This window comes from Mesoplodon densirostris, chromosome X, assembly GCF_025265405.1.
Source record: "Mesoplodon densirostris isolate mMesDen1 chromosome X, mMesDen1 primary haplotype, whole genome shotgun sequence".
Taxonomy (NCBI): Eukaryota; Metazoa; Chordata; class Mammalia; order Artiodactyla; family Ziphiidae; genus Mesoplodon; species Mesoplodon densirostris.
In genome coordinates, this window is record NC_082681.1 from 74,917,231 (window position 1) to 74,932,837 (window position 15,607).

At 35.4% G+C, this 15,607-nt stretch overlaps 1 protein-coding gene and 1 non-coding gene across 2 annotated transcripts in view; one reads left to right on the plus strand and one right to left on the minus strand.

Moving 5' to 3' along the window:
* ABCB7 (ATP binding cassette subfamily B member 7) overlaps positions 1-15,607 on the plus strand; it is a 149,600-nt gene that overhangs the window by 19,309 nt on the left and 114,684 nt on the right. The gene's annotated exons all lie outside the window — the stretch shown is intronic.
* On the minus strand, positions 12,297-12,369 carry TRNAE-CUC (transfer RNA glutamic acid (anticodon CUC)). The gene has a single exon. It is a non-coding gene; the product is annotated as a tRNA-Glu (tRNA).

The window sequence follows — 15,607 nt, forward strand, 5'->3', positions numbered from 1 at the left end:
CATTGTTTGATATACTTGTTTTTATAATGAAAAAATTTCATATTTAAGCTTTTCAGTTGGTGGTCTGATCTTTTTGAATAGGTTGTATTAATATGTTCATTTATTGAACTCTGGTTTGTTTTGTCTACTAGTAATGCATTTTAGCATTCTTGCATATGACTTAATGATTATTTTTTGTAATGTAAAACAGTCTTTAACATGTTTAAGAAGCTTTCCTGGAAGTGTTCTGCAGCTTTTAGGTTTAGCCAGTTTTGGTTATCATTTTACTGGGGAATTGGGGGATTTTTGAAGATTGAGTCCCAGTATTTCCTCTTTATTTCAGTGGTTTCTTCAGTTTCTATGTAACATAGGTATTCTGCATATTTGATGCTGCCTAATAAAGATCTATACTCATGTTTCTTTTTTCAAAATCAAGTTCTTGTATTTACAAAAAATTTACCAAAACAGTACATACCAGCTACTGAAAGATTAGAAAACACTGAAAAGGAGAAAAGAACAAAAAGCAGTTATGCTCTAAAACTTTTTGTCTAATAAGTAAGTATAACCTATTTATTTATTCATTGGTTTTCACCAGGATCAGAAAAAAAAATAAATAAAGGCTTCCTATTGCTTAGAGCTATACTTTCAAATACAGTAGACATTAGCCACATGTGGCTATTTAAATTTCAATTAAAATTAAATAAAATTTGAAACTTAGTAGCTTAGTCACACTAGACATATTTTAAGTGCTCAATAGCCACATGTGTCTAAGTGGCTATTGTATTTGACCACACAGATACAAACATTTTCATAATCACAGAAAGTTCTACTGGACATGGCTGGCCTAGAATATAATTTTTAAGTAGGGATAATATTATCAAATTTGTTTTAGCAATATGATTCTGCCTGCAGCTTGAAGGATAGATTGGAAATAGGCAGGGATTGTAGATAGGGACATCAGTTAGGAGGATACTGAAGTAATATAGAAGAGAAGTGATAAGGGCCTGCACTTCCTGTCATGAGGAAGTGTTGTCAGGATTTGTCACCAATCAGTCTAATATCATGGAAAGATTTTGAAAGGTTTTGAATCAGGAGAGTATTACTTTGTTTTAGCTACTTTATCTTAATCTCGGTGTTTTTAGGCTATAAAATGGACATTTGAATAAGACCTATCTTCCACTATTCTGGGGAGGATCAAGAGAATGACAGATATGAAAGCAGTTTGTGAACTGTAAAGTGCTTTAAACTTTTGCCATTGCAATCTTGGTGTGTGGTTCTGTAGTAAAACACCATTTTTGGTAATGGATTTTGTGGGGTTTGCCGATAGAGCTCATGTGGTTAGGCTACTATCGTTGTTTCTGTTTTGAATACTTCTCAAGCAGTCCAGTTACATCCTAGCTAATCAGTGACAGAACTGACACTACGCCCCAGGTCCTTTCACTCATCTCTTTCCCCTTCATCTTGCTAGCTCTACTTTTTACAACTCTGATGAATTTTAGTTCTTATTTAGGATCTTTTGTGCAACTACAATCTATTGCTTTGATGAATAGCTAGAGGAAATCTATTTAAATAAACCTATTGTAAAATTATCTTTTAAATGAATTTTTATATATTACTAGCTTAGAATATGATCATAGATACAAAAGTAGCAAAATCATACTATACTTGTCTTTCTAGAGTTTACCACTGCCTGTCACAGCTTTACATTTACAAAAAGAACATGCCACCATCTTCAGCCAGTCTTTTAACAAACATTTATCAGTTACCTGCCATTTGGCAGACATTGTACTAGGTACTGGGGCTACAACCATGAACAAGGCATAGCCTTTGCCCTCCAGGGAATCACGATTTAGAGGAGAAAACAGGTAACCAACTATTCAAAATAAGGTGTGGTAAGTGCTTTAGTAGATATGTGTGCAGGGTTTTTGAGGGGAACCACCCTCAGTCTAGAGAGGTCATGGAAAACTTTCCAAACAAACAATTTATAGATGAATATTGAAGGATGTGTAGGTAGATACTGGTCTGGTGGATGAATGAGAAAAGGGCATTTTAGGGCACAAGGTATTAAATAACATGTGTTCTTTGGAAAAGCTGTAGTTTGGAGGGTGGATTGAAAGTGGACAAGATTGGAGGTAGGGAGACATTTGGTTTGAATGGAACATCAGAGAGTTTAATGGTAATATTGGTAAGAAGGGATGACAATCTCAACTAAGGCTATGACACTGATTATAGAGATATTTAGGAGGTAAAGTTGATAGGAGTTACTGAGTGGTTTGATAGAGGGTAAAGAAAAAATAAAGTGTGTAGTTCCTGGGTGTCTGGCTTAGGCAGCTGGGTGGATAGTGATGCTATTAACTAAGATGGGGAGGAACAAATTTGAGGAGTTGGAGAAGTTAGAGAAAATGGTGAGTTCAGCTTGGGATATGTGGAGTTTAAGCTATCTATGAGACATCATGATGAAAATGTCTAATGAACAGTTGTATGTATGGGGTAGGTACTCAAGAAAGAGATCTGGACTTGAGGTAAAGTTTGAGAATCATCGTGGAAGTAATTTTTTTTATAGTGGCCATGGATACCTTCTGGAGACTATTTAGAATGAGAAATAAATAGAGAACTAAGGAAGACACTCCTGAGACTGCCAAAATTTAAATGAAGTATAGTTCAAGAAGGAGAATATGCAGTGGCCAGAGAGGTTCAAGGAATAGGGATAGATAGATATCCTAGAAGCCAAGAGAGGAGAGGGTTTTAGAAAGGAAGGAATGGTTAATAGTATTATGCGACAGAGAGGGTATGTAAGATGAATACGCAAGATGTTATTGAATTTAGCAATTAGTTGCTCATTTAGTATTCCTGATAAAAAACAGAGTGGTGATATGGTGGTAGAAGCCATGTTACAGTGTCTTAAGCAGTAAAACATTAAGCTATGTCCTTTTCAGTGCATCATATCAGGGGGTACATAATGTTGATATGTCTTATTACTGGTGGTGTTAACCTCTATTGAATGGTTATGGTGGTATCTACTGGGTTTCTCCAGTGAAAAATACTATTTTCTCCTTTGTAATTAAAAAACACCTTGAGGGAGATTCTTTGAGTATATGCAAATGTCATGTTTCTCCTCAAACTTTCACCAGCTAATATTAGCATATCTACAACAGTTATTACTGTGGTGTTTGCCTGAATACATTTTTTTGTTTCCTTCATTCTGCATTTGTTAATGGGACTTCTGTAAAGAAGAGCTGTTGCCTTCTCCCTCATTTATATTTTTACTTATTTATTTATATCAGGCTGAACTCATAGATGTTAATGAACTATATTCTATGGACTACCATCTAATACTCTCAATTTTTATTTTCTTGTTCTAGTTGTCCTAGCTCTGGGCCACTGGAAGCTCCTTTAGATTGGCTCTTGTGTCCTTTGGACATGCCCCCATCCTTTTTCAGTACTTCCTTTCTTTCTGGCACCACACAGTGTTCCAGGTTCCTCTTATATTTTCCCTGACCTGGCCTTGAAATCATCCTTTTCTACAAGGAACCCTGTGCCTTTTATTGGAAAATGGTATGTAGACATGAAGATCTAGATGCTAGATGACTATACATTTTTAAAACATAATCAGTTCTAAGTTCTGGGGATTGCCAGTATCCACAAATAAATGTATTTACTGACTTTGCTAAGAAAATTTAATAAGCTTTTATCTAGGAATGCTAATTTCACATAAGACCAGCGAGGCCATTTAATTGTGATTATTATTTTATTTGATAAATTGTATTTTCAGAAATGTGCGTCCAACTTTTCATTTGTTCTGATTAAATGCCCTTGATATAATTCTGTAATAGATTACTTATTAAAAATTACTAGGTGAAATTTGTATAATATGAAAATAATAATTTTAAAGTCAACAATTCAGTGGCATTTAATATATTCACAATGTAGTGCAGCCATCATTCCAAAGCATTTCCATTGCTCCAAAGTGAAACTCCTTATCTGTTAAGCAGTTTCTCCCCATTCCTACCTTCCCCCAGCCCCCATCAGTTTGCATCCTGTCTCTGTGGATTTATCTGTTCTAGATATTTCATATGAATGGGATCATACAACACGTGACCTTTTGTGTCTGGCTTCTTTCACTTAGCATAATCTTTCCGAGGTTCATCTACATTGTAGAATGTATCAGTACTTCATCCCTTTAATGGTTGGATATTATTTCTTTGTATATGCATGTATATACCACAATTTTTAATCCATTCATCTGTTGAAGGCCTTTGGGCTGTTTCTACCTATTGGCTATTGTGAATCTTGCTGTTAAAAACAAGCATGTAAAGCTTTCGACAAAATTCAACACCCATTTATGATAAAAACCCTGCAGAAAGTAGGCATAGAGGGAACTTTCCTCAACATAATAAAGGCCATATATGACAAACCTACAGCCAACATTGTCCTCAATGGTGAAAAACTGAAACCATTTCCACTAAGATCAGGAACAAGACAAGGCTGCCCACCCTCACCACTCTTATTCAACATAGTTTTGGAAGTTTTAGCCACAGCAATCAGAGAAGAAAAGGAAATAAAAGGAATCCAAATTGGAAAAGAAGAAGTAAAGCTGTCACTGTTTGCAGATGACATGATACTATACATAGAGAATCCTAAAGATGCTACCGAAAAACTGCTAGAGCTAATCAATGGATTTGGTAAAGTAGCAGGATACAAAATTAATGTACAGAAATCTCTGGCATTCCTGTACACTAATGATGAAAAATCTGAAAATGAAATCAAGAAAACACTCCCATTTACCATTGCAACAAAAAGAATAAAATATCTAGGAATAAACCTACCTAAGGAGACAAAAGACCTGTATGCAGAAAATTATAAGACACTGATGAAAGAAATTAAAGATGATACAAATAGATGGAGAGATATACCATGCTCCTGGATTGGAAGAATCAATATTGTGAAAATGACTCTACTACCCAAAGCAATCTACAGATTCAATGGAATCCCTATCAAACTACCACTGGCATTTTTCACAGAACTAGAACAAAAAATTTCAAAATTTGTTTGGAAACACAAAAGACCCCGAATAGCTAAAGCAATCTTGAGAACGAAAAAAGGAGCTGGAGGAATCAGGCTCCCTGACTTCAGACTATACTACAAAGCTACAGTAATTAAGACAGTGTGGTACTGGCATAAAAACAGAAAGATAGATCAGTGGATCAGGATAGAAAGCCCAGAGATAAACCCACGGACATATGGTCACCTTATCTTTGATAAAGGAGGCAGGAATGTACAGTGGAGAAAGGACAGCCTCTTCAATAAGTGGTGCTGGGAAAACTGGACAGGGACATGTAAAAGTTTGAGATTAGATCATTCCCTAACACCATACACAAAAATAAGCTCAAAATGGATTAAAGACTTAAATGTAAGGCCAGAAACTATCAAACTCTTAGAGGAAAACATAGGCAGAACACTCTATGACATAAATCACAGCAAGATCCTTTTGGACCCACCTCCTAGAGAAATGGAAATAAAAACAAAGATAAACAAATGGGACCTAATGAAACTTCAAAGCTTTTGCACAGCAAAGGAAACCATAAACAAGACCAAAAGACAACCCTCAGAATGGGAGAAAATATTTGCAAATGAAGCAAGTGACAAAGGATTAATCTCCAAAATTTATAAACAGCTCATGCAGCTCAATAGCAAAAAAACAAACAACCCAATCCAAAAATGGGCAGAAGACTTAAATAGGCATTTCTCCAAAGAAGATATACAGACTGCCAACAAACACATGAAAGAATGCTCAACATCATTAATCATTAGAGAAATGCAAATCAAAACTACAATGAGATATCATCTCACACCAGTCAGAATGGCCATCATCAAGAAATCTAGAAACAATAAATGCTGGAGAGGGTGTGGAGAAAAGGGAACACTCTTGCACTGCTGGTGGGAATGTGAATCGGTACAGCCACTATGGAGAACAGTATGGAGGTTCCTTAAAAAACTAAAAATAGAACTACCATATGACCCAGCAATCCCACTACTAGGCATAATTCAAAACGAGACATGTACCAAAATGTTCATTGCAGCCGTATTCACAATAGCCCGAAGCTGGAAACAACCTAAGTGTCCATCATCGGATGAATGGATAAAGAAGATGTGGCACATATATACAATGGAATATTACTCAGCCATAAAAAGAAACGCAACTGAGCTATTTGTAATGAGGTGGATAGACCTAGAGTCTGTCATACAGAGTGAAGTAAGTCAGAAAGAGAAAGACAAATACCGTATGCTAACACATATATACGGAATTTAAAAAACAAATGTCATGAAGAACCTAGGGTTAAAACGGGAATAAAGACACAGACCTACTTGAGAATGGACTTGAGGATATGGGGAGGGGGAAGGGTAAGCTGTGACAAAGCGAAAGAGAGGCATGGACATATATACACTACCAAACGTAAGGTAGATAGATAGTGGGAAGCAGCCGCAGAGCACAGGGAGATCAGCTCGGTGCTTTGTGACTGCCTGGAGGGGTGGGATGGGGAGGGTGGGAGGGAGGGAGATGCATGAGGGAAGGGATGTGGGAACAGATGTATATGTATGACTGATTCACTTTGTTATAAAGCAGAAACTAATTAAAAAAAAAACCCAAGGAAAAGTTAAGAAAGAAAAACCCTTCCCCAACACTAATCTAAATATGAATGACAACCTCATATCTCATTGTTTTCCAAAAATGAACAAAATAGACAGGAAGGAAGGAAGGGAAAAGGAGAAAGAACAAAGAGACAAAGGAACAAAGGAATGAAGGGAGGGAGGAAGAAAAGCCGAATGTTTTGTCACTAAAAACTTTATTAAATATATGCACAAATTTTACTGAATATGTATGGAAAGAATTGTTATTTTAACATTAACACTTCTGAATATATTATCAAACAATCTTATTTTTTGTTTTGGGTGTGTGTCATTTTTATTAAAAAAATACATGCTTCTAGCTTTATAAAAAAAAAAAGAAACAAGCATGTACATGTAATATACTTGTTTGAGGACCTGTTTTCAATTTTTTTTTCTTTTTTTCCAGTTTTATTGAGATATGATTGACATATTATGTATTAATTTAAGGTATATAACATAATTATTTGATATATGTGTATATTGTGAAATGATTACCACAATTAGTTAACATCCATCACCTTACATAGTTACAGTGTTTTTTTCTTGTGATGAGAACTTTCAAAATTACTCTCTATGCAACCTTCAAATATACACTTGACCCTTGAACAATGTGGGGGCTGGGGGTGCCAACTCTCTGCACAGTTCAAAATCTGCATATAACTTATAGTTGGCCTTCTCTATAGGCAGTTCCTCCATATCCACAGTTTGGCATCTGTGGATTCAACCAACTGAAGATTGTGTAGTACTGTAGTATTTACTGTTGAAAAAAATTCTCATATAAGTGTACCCTAACAATTCAAACCCTTGTTCTTCAAGTTAATACTGTAAAATACAGTATTATTATCTATAGTCACCATACTGTAATTTTTGTTTCTTCCTGATCAGTCTTGGTAGATCTTATGTTTCTAGGAATTTATCCATTATTCTAGGTTGTCCAATTTGTTAGTCTCCTATGATCTTTTGTATTTCTGTGATATCAGTTGTAATGTCTCTTCTTTCATTTCTGATTTTATTTATTTGGGGCCTCAGTTTTTCTTGGCTAGTCTAGCTAAAGGTTTGTCACTTTTGTTTTGTCTTTTTAAAGATCCAACTTTTGGTTTTGTTAATCTTTCCTGTTCTCTTGCTCTCTAATTTTCCTCTAATCTGTATTATTTCCTTCCTTCTGCTAACTTTGGGCTTTGTTTTTATTTTTTTATTTCCTTGAGGTGTAAAGTCAGGTTGTTTATTTCAAGTGTTTCTTTTTCCTCAATGTGTATTACTATAAACTTCCCTCTTAGAACTACTTTTGCTGCAGCCCATAAGTTCTTAGAACTACTTTTGCTGCAGCCCATAGGTTCTAGTATGTTGTGTTTTCACTTTTGTCTCAAGGTATTTTTAAATTTCCCTTTTAATTTTTTTCTTTTGATCCATTGGTTGTTCAGGAATATTTTGTTTAATTTCCATGTATTTGTGAATTTTCCAGTTGTCCTCTTGTTATTGATTTCTGGTTTCATACCATTGTGGTGTGAGAAGATACTTGGTATGATTTCAGTCTTCTTAAATCTGCTAAGACTAATTTTGTGGCCTAACATATGATCTATCCTAGAAAATGTTCTCTGTGCACTTGAGAAGAATGCCTGTTCTGCTGCTGTTAGATGGAGTGTTCTATTTATGTCTTTTAGGTCCATTGGGCCTATCGTGTTGTTCACATCTGCTATTTCCTTATTGATTCTCTGTCTGGATGATCTACCTGTTATCAGGAGTAGGTATTAAAGTCTCCAACTATTGTTTTATTTCTCCTTTTAGTTCTGTTAGTATTTGCTCTATATATTGAGGTGGTCCTGTTTTCAATTCTTTTGATTATATATCCAGGAGTGGAATTACAGGATCATATGGTAATTCTGTGTTTAACTTTTTTAGGATGTGCAAGACTGTTTTCCACAGCAGCGTTTTGTATTCCTACGAGCAGTGTATGAAGTTTCCAGTTTCTTCATATCCCTTCTAACGTGTCTTATTTTCTGGTCTTTTTTTGAGGGGGGGCATTTTTGATATAGCCATCCAAGTGAATGTGAAGTGGAACCATATTGTGGTTTTTATTTGCTTTTCCTTAATGACTAATGAGATTGAGAAACTTTTCATGTGTTTGTTGGCCACTCGTATATCTATTGCCAAATCTGAGGTAATGAGGATTTCCCTCTATGTTTTCTTCTAAGAGTTTTATGGTTTTAGCTCTTCTTTTTATATATGATTTGAGGTAGGGGTCCAGGATCATTCTTTTGAATGTGGATATCCAGTTGTTACTGTATCATTTGTTGAAGAGACTTTTTTCCCCCATGGAATGGACTTGGCACCCTTGTCAAAAATCAGTTGCTGGGCTTCCCTGGTGGCGCAGTGGTTGAGCGTCTGCCTGCCGATGCAGGGGACATGGGTTTGTGCCCCGGTCCGGGAAGATCCCACATGCCGCGGAGTGGCTAGGCCCGTGAGTCATGGCCCCTGAGCCTGCGCGTCTGGAGCCCATGCTCTGCAACAGGAGAGGCCACAACAGTGAGAGGCCCACGTACTGCAAAAAAAAAAAAAAAAAAATCAGTTGCCATCACTGTGTGGGTTTATTTCTGCACTATGAATTCTATTCCACTAGTCTCTATGTCTATCCTTATGTCAGTACTGCACTTTCAATTATTGTAGCTTTGCAGGTGACATTGAAATCAGTAAGTATGTGTCCTCTAACTTCCCTCCTCCCCAACCACCTTCTTTTTCTTTCCTAATTGCTCTGGTTAGAACTTCCAGTACAGTATTGAGTAGCAGTAGTTAAAAGCTGTTGTCCATGTCTTAAGGGGAACACGTTCAGTTTTTCACCACTGAATATTATGTTAGCTGTGGTTTTTACGTGGTCTATCATGTTGAAGAAGTTTCCTTCTATTCTCAGTTCTCTGAGGGTTTTTATCACAAAAAGGTGTTGGGTTTGTCAAGTGCTTTTTCTGTATCAATTGAGATGATCAAGTGGGGTTTTTCCCCTTTATTCTATTACTGTTGTGTATTATATTAATTGATTTTCTTATGTTGAACCGCTGTGCCTTTCCTGGGGTAAATCCCACCTGATCATGGTATATAATCCTTTTAACATACTTCTTGATTCAGTTTGCTAGTATTTTGTCAAGAGTATTTACATCTATGTTCATAAGGGATTTTGGTATTTAGTTTTCTTCTAATGTCTTTATCTTTGGTATCTGAGTAATGCTAGCCTTATAGAATGAGATAGGAAGTGTTCCTTCCCTTTCAATTTTTGGGAAAGAGTTTGAGAAAGATTTAAGTTATTTCTTTTCAAAATGCTTGATAGAAATCACCAGTGAAGCCATATGGTCAAGGACTTTGTTGGGAAGTTTTGTATTGCTGATTCAATGTCTTTATATGTTGTGGGTCTGTTCAGATTTTCTATGTCTTCTTGAAATAACTTAAGTTTGGTAATTTTTATTATAATAAGAATTTGTCCTTATTATCTAGGTCATCTAATGTATTGCCATACAATTGTTTATCCTTGTTATTTCTGTAGGGCCTGTAGTAATGTTTCTCCTTTCATTTCTGATTTTAGTTATTTGTGTCTGTCATTCTAACTAAAAGTTTGTCAATTTTGTTGGTGTTTTCCAAGAACCAACTTTTGCTTTTGTTGATTGCCGTTATTGTTCTTTTCTTCTCTATTTCATTTATCTCCACTCAAATTGTTATTATTTCCTTCTTTCTGGTATCTTTAGGTTTAGTTTACTCTTCTTTTTATAGTTACTTAAGATGTAACGTTAGGTTATTTATTTGAGATCTTTGTTCATTTTTAATGTGGGTATTTAGTGCTGTAACTTTCTGAGCGCTGTTTTCACTGCATCCTATACATTCTGTTTTTTTAAATTTGGTTATTTTTATTGTACTTAAACATATGTAACATAAAATTTACCACTGTGACCATATTGAAGTGTACAGTTCTGTTGCATTAAGTATATTCACATTGTCATGCAGTGATTACCACCATCCATCTCCAGAACTTTTTCAGCTTCCCCAACTGATACTCTGTACCCACTAACTACAAACTAATTTCCCTATTAGTTTGTAGTTTGTAGAATAGGAAATATCCCTATTCCCCCGCTTTTCCTACCTCTGGCAACTACCATTCTACAGGCATACCTTGAAGATATTGCAGGTTTGGTTCCAGACCACCACAATAAAGCAAGTATCACAAAGCTAGTCACATGAATTTTTTGGCTTCTCAGTGCATATAAAAGTTATATTTACACTATACAGTAGTCTGTTAAGTGTGCAATAGCATTATGTGTAAAAAACGTATATGCCTTAATTAAAAAAATACTTTATCGCTCAAAAATCCTAACCATCATCTGAGCCTTCAGTGAGTCATAATCTTTTTTCTGGTGGAGAGTTTGAAATATTGTGAGAATTACCAAAATGTGACACAGAGAAACGAAGTGAGCAAATGCTGTTGGAAAAAATGTTGCTGATAGAGTTGCTCAATGCAGGATTGCCACAAACCTTCAGTTTGTTAAAAAACAAAACAAAACAAAAACTCTTCTGTGAAGCTCAGTAAAATGACGTGTCTGTGCTTTCTGTCTCTAAATTTGACTACTCTAGGTACCTCATATAAGTAGAATCATACAATATTTATATTGTCTTCCTGTGACTGGTATTTTTCACTTAGTATAATGTCTTTATGATTTATCCATGTTGTAGCATGTGTCAGAATTTCCTTCCTTTTTAAGGCTGAATAACACTCAATTTTATGCATATACTACATTTTGTTTATCCATTCATCTGTTAGTGGACACTCGGGTTGCTTCCACCATTTGGCTATTGTGAATAATGCTGCTGTAAACATGGATGTACAGATGCCTGAGTCCCTGCTTTGAATTGTTTTAGTTATACACCCAAAAGTGGAACAGCTGGATTACATAGTAACCCTGTTCTTAGTTTTTTGAGGAACTGCCATAGCATTTTCTACAGTGACTGCACCATTTGATACTCTCACCAACAATGCACAAGGATTCCAATCTCTCATTATCCTTCCAACTCTGGTTATTTTCTGTTTTGTTTGTTTGTTTTGTTTGCTTTTTTTTTTTTTTTTTTTTTCTTTTTGCGGTATGTGGGCTTCTCACTGTTGTGGCCTCTCCCGTTGCGGAGCACAGGCTCCGGATGCGCAGGCCCAGCGGCCATGGCTCACGGGCCCAGCCGCTCCGCGGCATATGGGATCCTCCCAGACCGGGGCATGAACCCGCATCCCCTGCATCGGCAGGCGGACTCTTAACCACTGCGCCACCAGGGAGGCCCCTGTTTTGTTTGCTTTTTGATGATAGCCACCCTAAGAGGTGTGAGGTGGTATCTCATTTTGATTTTCATTTACATTCCTCTCATATTTCATGATGTTGAGCATCTATTCATATGCTTATTGCCCATTATATATCTTCTTTGAAGAAATGTCTGTTGAAATCTTTTACTTAGTTTTTGATTGAGTTGTTTGGTTTTGTTGTTGTTGTTGCTAAGTTGTAGGAGTTCTTCATTCAGGATATTAATCCTTATCAGACATATGATTTACAAGTATTTTCTCAGTTTGTTGATTTTTTTTCCTATTGTTTTTATTTTTATTTGGCCACACTGTGTGGCTTGTGGTATTTTAGTTCCCCAACCAGGGATCGAACCTGGGTCCCTGGTAGTGAGAGCACCAAGTCCTAACCACTGGACCACCGGGGAATTCCCTCTATTGTTTCTATATCCTCTATTTGATTTATTTCTGCTCTAGTCTTTATTATTTCGTTCCTTCTGCTATTTTTGGGTTTAGTTTGTTCTTTGTCTACCCTTGAGGTGAAAAGTAAGGTTGTTTATTTGAGATTGTCTAAGTTCAGGCTGCTCCAATAAAATACCATAGATTGGTGGCTTATAAACAACAGAAATTTATTTTTCACACTTCTGAAGGCTGGGAAGTCTTAAGATCAAGGTGCCAGGAAATTCAGTGTCTGTTGAGGACCCACTTCCTGATTCATGGGCAGCTGTTTTCTCACTGTATCCTTATATGGTGGATAGGCTGAGGGATTCCTCTGGGGTCTTTTTCATAAGGATACTAATTCTGTTAATGAGCACCTGTATCTGAGCAATCACCATATCAGTGTTTATTAATCCCTTCATATTAACTTTCATACTTTAATATTTTAAGTTGGCACGTATGATAGAGAAACTGAAGAGCAAGTGATTTTTTTTTTTAGAGCTGGTGTGGTTTTTAAATGAGTATTCAGAGCACATACTATCATATAATATAACATACTAATATACTTAATTTCATTACGTGGTCTAAAAACATGTATAATTATGTAATGTAGTTGTCTTTTAATAAGTTTACTTTCGATTTTGATTTATTACTGTTTGAAATTGCGTAAGAACTTTGTGTGAGATTTTTCACTTTATAAAATTTCTGTGAATCAAAGATTTCACTCATAGTCATATGGGAAGGCCAGATATTGTATTCTATCCAAATTTCATTTAAGTAAACTTTATTTACTTTTGGATGACATTTCAAATGGCTGTTAGCTAATGTTTTAATTGCCAGCAAAGGCAGTTGCTTTTTTAAGTACATGAAGTGATTACACATGAATCATAGATTCATTGGATGTTAGCATTCAAATAGCCTTTAGGGGTAATCTTCTCCATTTTGCGAATCTTACAAATGAGAAACTGAAGAATCATATGCCTGGTAGCATAAAGAGATAATGAATGAATCAGACTTAAAACCAAAATCTCTTAATTTCTAGAATAATGTTTGTCTTACTACATCTTATGTGTTTAACACTTACTCACCTCTTTCAGGGATTCTGATGTAAGGACTCCTGAGAGAGGAAAATCAGGAAAAACACAGGGATAGATAAAGCTGTCATTTTCTCTTTTTTCCTGGGCTTCTCTGTCATCAGGACATTGAAAACCAGCTGAAATATTTTTTTAATTGAAGTATAATTGGCATACAATATTATGCCAGTTTTTTAAAAAATTGAAGTATAATTGGCATACAATATTATATTAGTTTCAGATCTACATCATAGTGATTTGATTTATATACATTTTGAAATGGTCACCATGATAAATCTAGTTATCTCTCACCATACAGTTATTACACTATTATGGACTGTATTCCCTATGCTGTGTATTACATCCCCGTAACTTATTTATTTTGTAACTGGAAGTTTATACCTCTTAATAATCCTGTTCAAATATTTTGCCCACCACCCAACCCCACTTTCCCCTGGCAAACACCAGTTTGTTTTCATGAATCTATGAGTATGTTTTTACTTTGTTCATTCACTTGTTTGTTTTTTAGATTTCACATATAAGTGAAATCATATGGTAATTGTCTTTCTCTAACTTATTTCACTTAGCATAATTCTAAGTCCAATCCATGTTGTCACAAGTGGCAAGATTTCATTCTTCTTTTGTGGCTGAATAACATTCTGTTGTGTATAGATATAAAACACATTTTCTTTACTTGTTCTTCTATTGATGGATACTTAGGTTGTTTCCATATCTTGGCTATTGAAAATAATACTGCAGTTAACATAGGGGTACGTATATCTTTTCTAAGTAGTGTTTTCTTTGGATAAATACCCAGGAGTGGAATTGCTGGATCATATGGTAGTTCTATTTTTAATTTTTTGAGGAACCCCAATACTGTTTTCTATAGTGGCTGTACCAATTTACATTCCCACCAATATTGCATGAGGGTTCCCTTTTCTCCCCATCCTTGCCAACACTTGTTATTTTTTTGTCTTTTTGATAATAGCCATTCTGACGGGTATGAGACAGTATTTCATTGTGGTTTTGATTTGCATTTCCCCGATAATTAGTGATGTCAAGAATCCTTTTTGTGCCTGTTGGCCATGTATATATCTTTGGAAAAATGTCTCTTCATGTGTTCTGCTGATTTTTAAGTTAAGTTGTTTGCTTTTTTGATATTAAGTTGTATACGTTTTTCATGAATTTTTTGGATATTAACCCCTTATCAGATAAATGATTTGGAAATATCTTCTCCCATTCAGTAGGTTGCTTTTTTTTTTATGGTTTCCTTCACTGTGCAAAAACTCTTTAGTTTGATGTAGTTCCATTTATTTATTTTTGCTTTTGTTGCCTTTGCCTGAGGAGATAAGACCAAAAACATATTGCTAAGACTGACGTCAGAGAGCTTACTGCCTATGCTTTCTTCTAGGAGTTTTATGGCTTCAGTTCTTACATTCAAATCTTTAATCCATTTCAAGTCAATTTTTTTGGACGTTGTAAAAAAGGGATCCAGTTTCATTCTTTTGCATGTACCTGTCCAGTTTTCCCAACACTTTTTATTGGAGAGACTGTCTTTTCTCCATTATATGCTCTTTCCTCCTTTGTCATAGATTAATTGGCCATATATGCATGGGTTTGTTTCTGGGTTCTTTATTTTGTTCCAATGATCTATGTGTCTGTTCTTATGCCAGTACCGTACACTTTTAATTACTATGGCTTTATAGTATAGTTTCAAGTCTGGGAGCATGATGCCTCAGGATTGTTCTTCTTTCTCAAGATTGCTTTGGCTATTCTGGGTCTTTTGTCATTCCTTACAGATTTTAGGATTATTTGTTTTAGTTCTGTGAAAAATACCATTGGTATTTTAATAGGGATTGCATTGAATCTATAGATCAGTTTTGGTAATATGGACATTTTAGCAATATTAATTTTTCCAATTCATGAGAATGATATATCTTTTCATTTATTTGTTCCTTCTTCAGTTTTGTTTCATCAGTGTCTTACAGTTTTCAGAGTACAAGTCTTTCACCTCCTTGGTTAAATTTATTCCTAGGTATTTTATTCTTTTTGATGCAGTTGTAAATGGGATTGTTTTCTCTTTCTGATAACTCATTATTAGTGTATATAGAAACACAACTGATTTCTATCTATTATTTTTGTATCCTGCAACTTT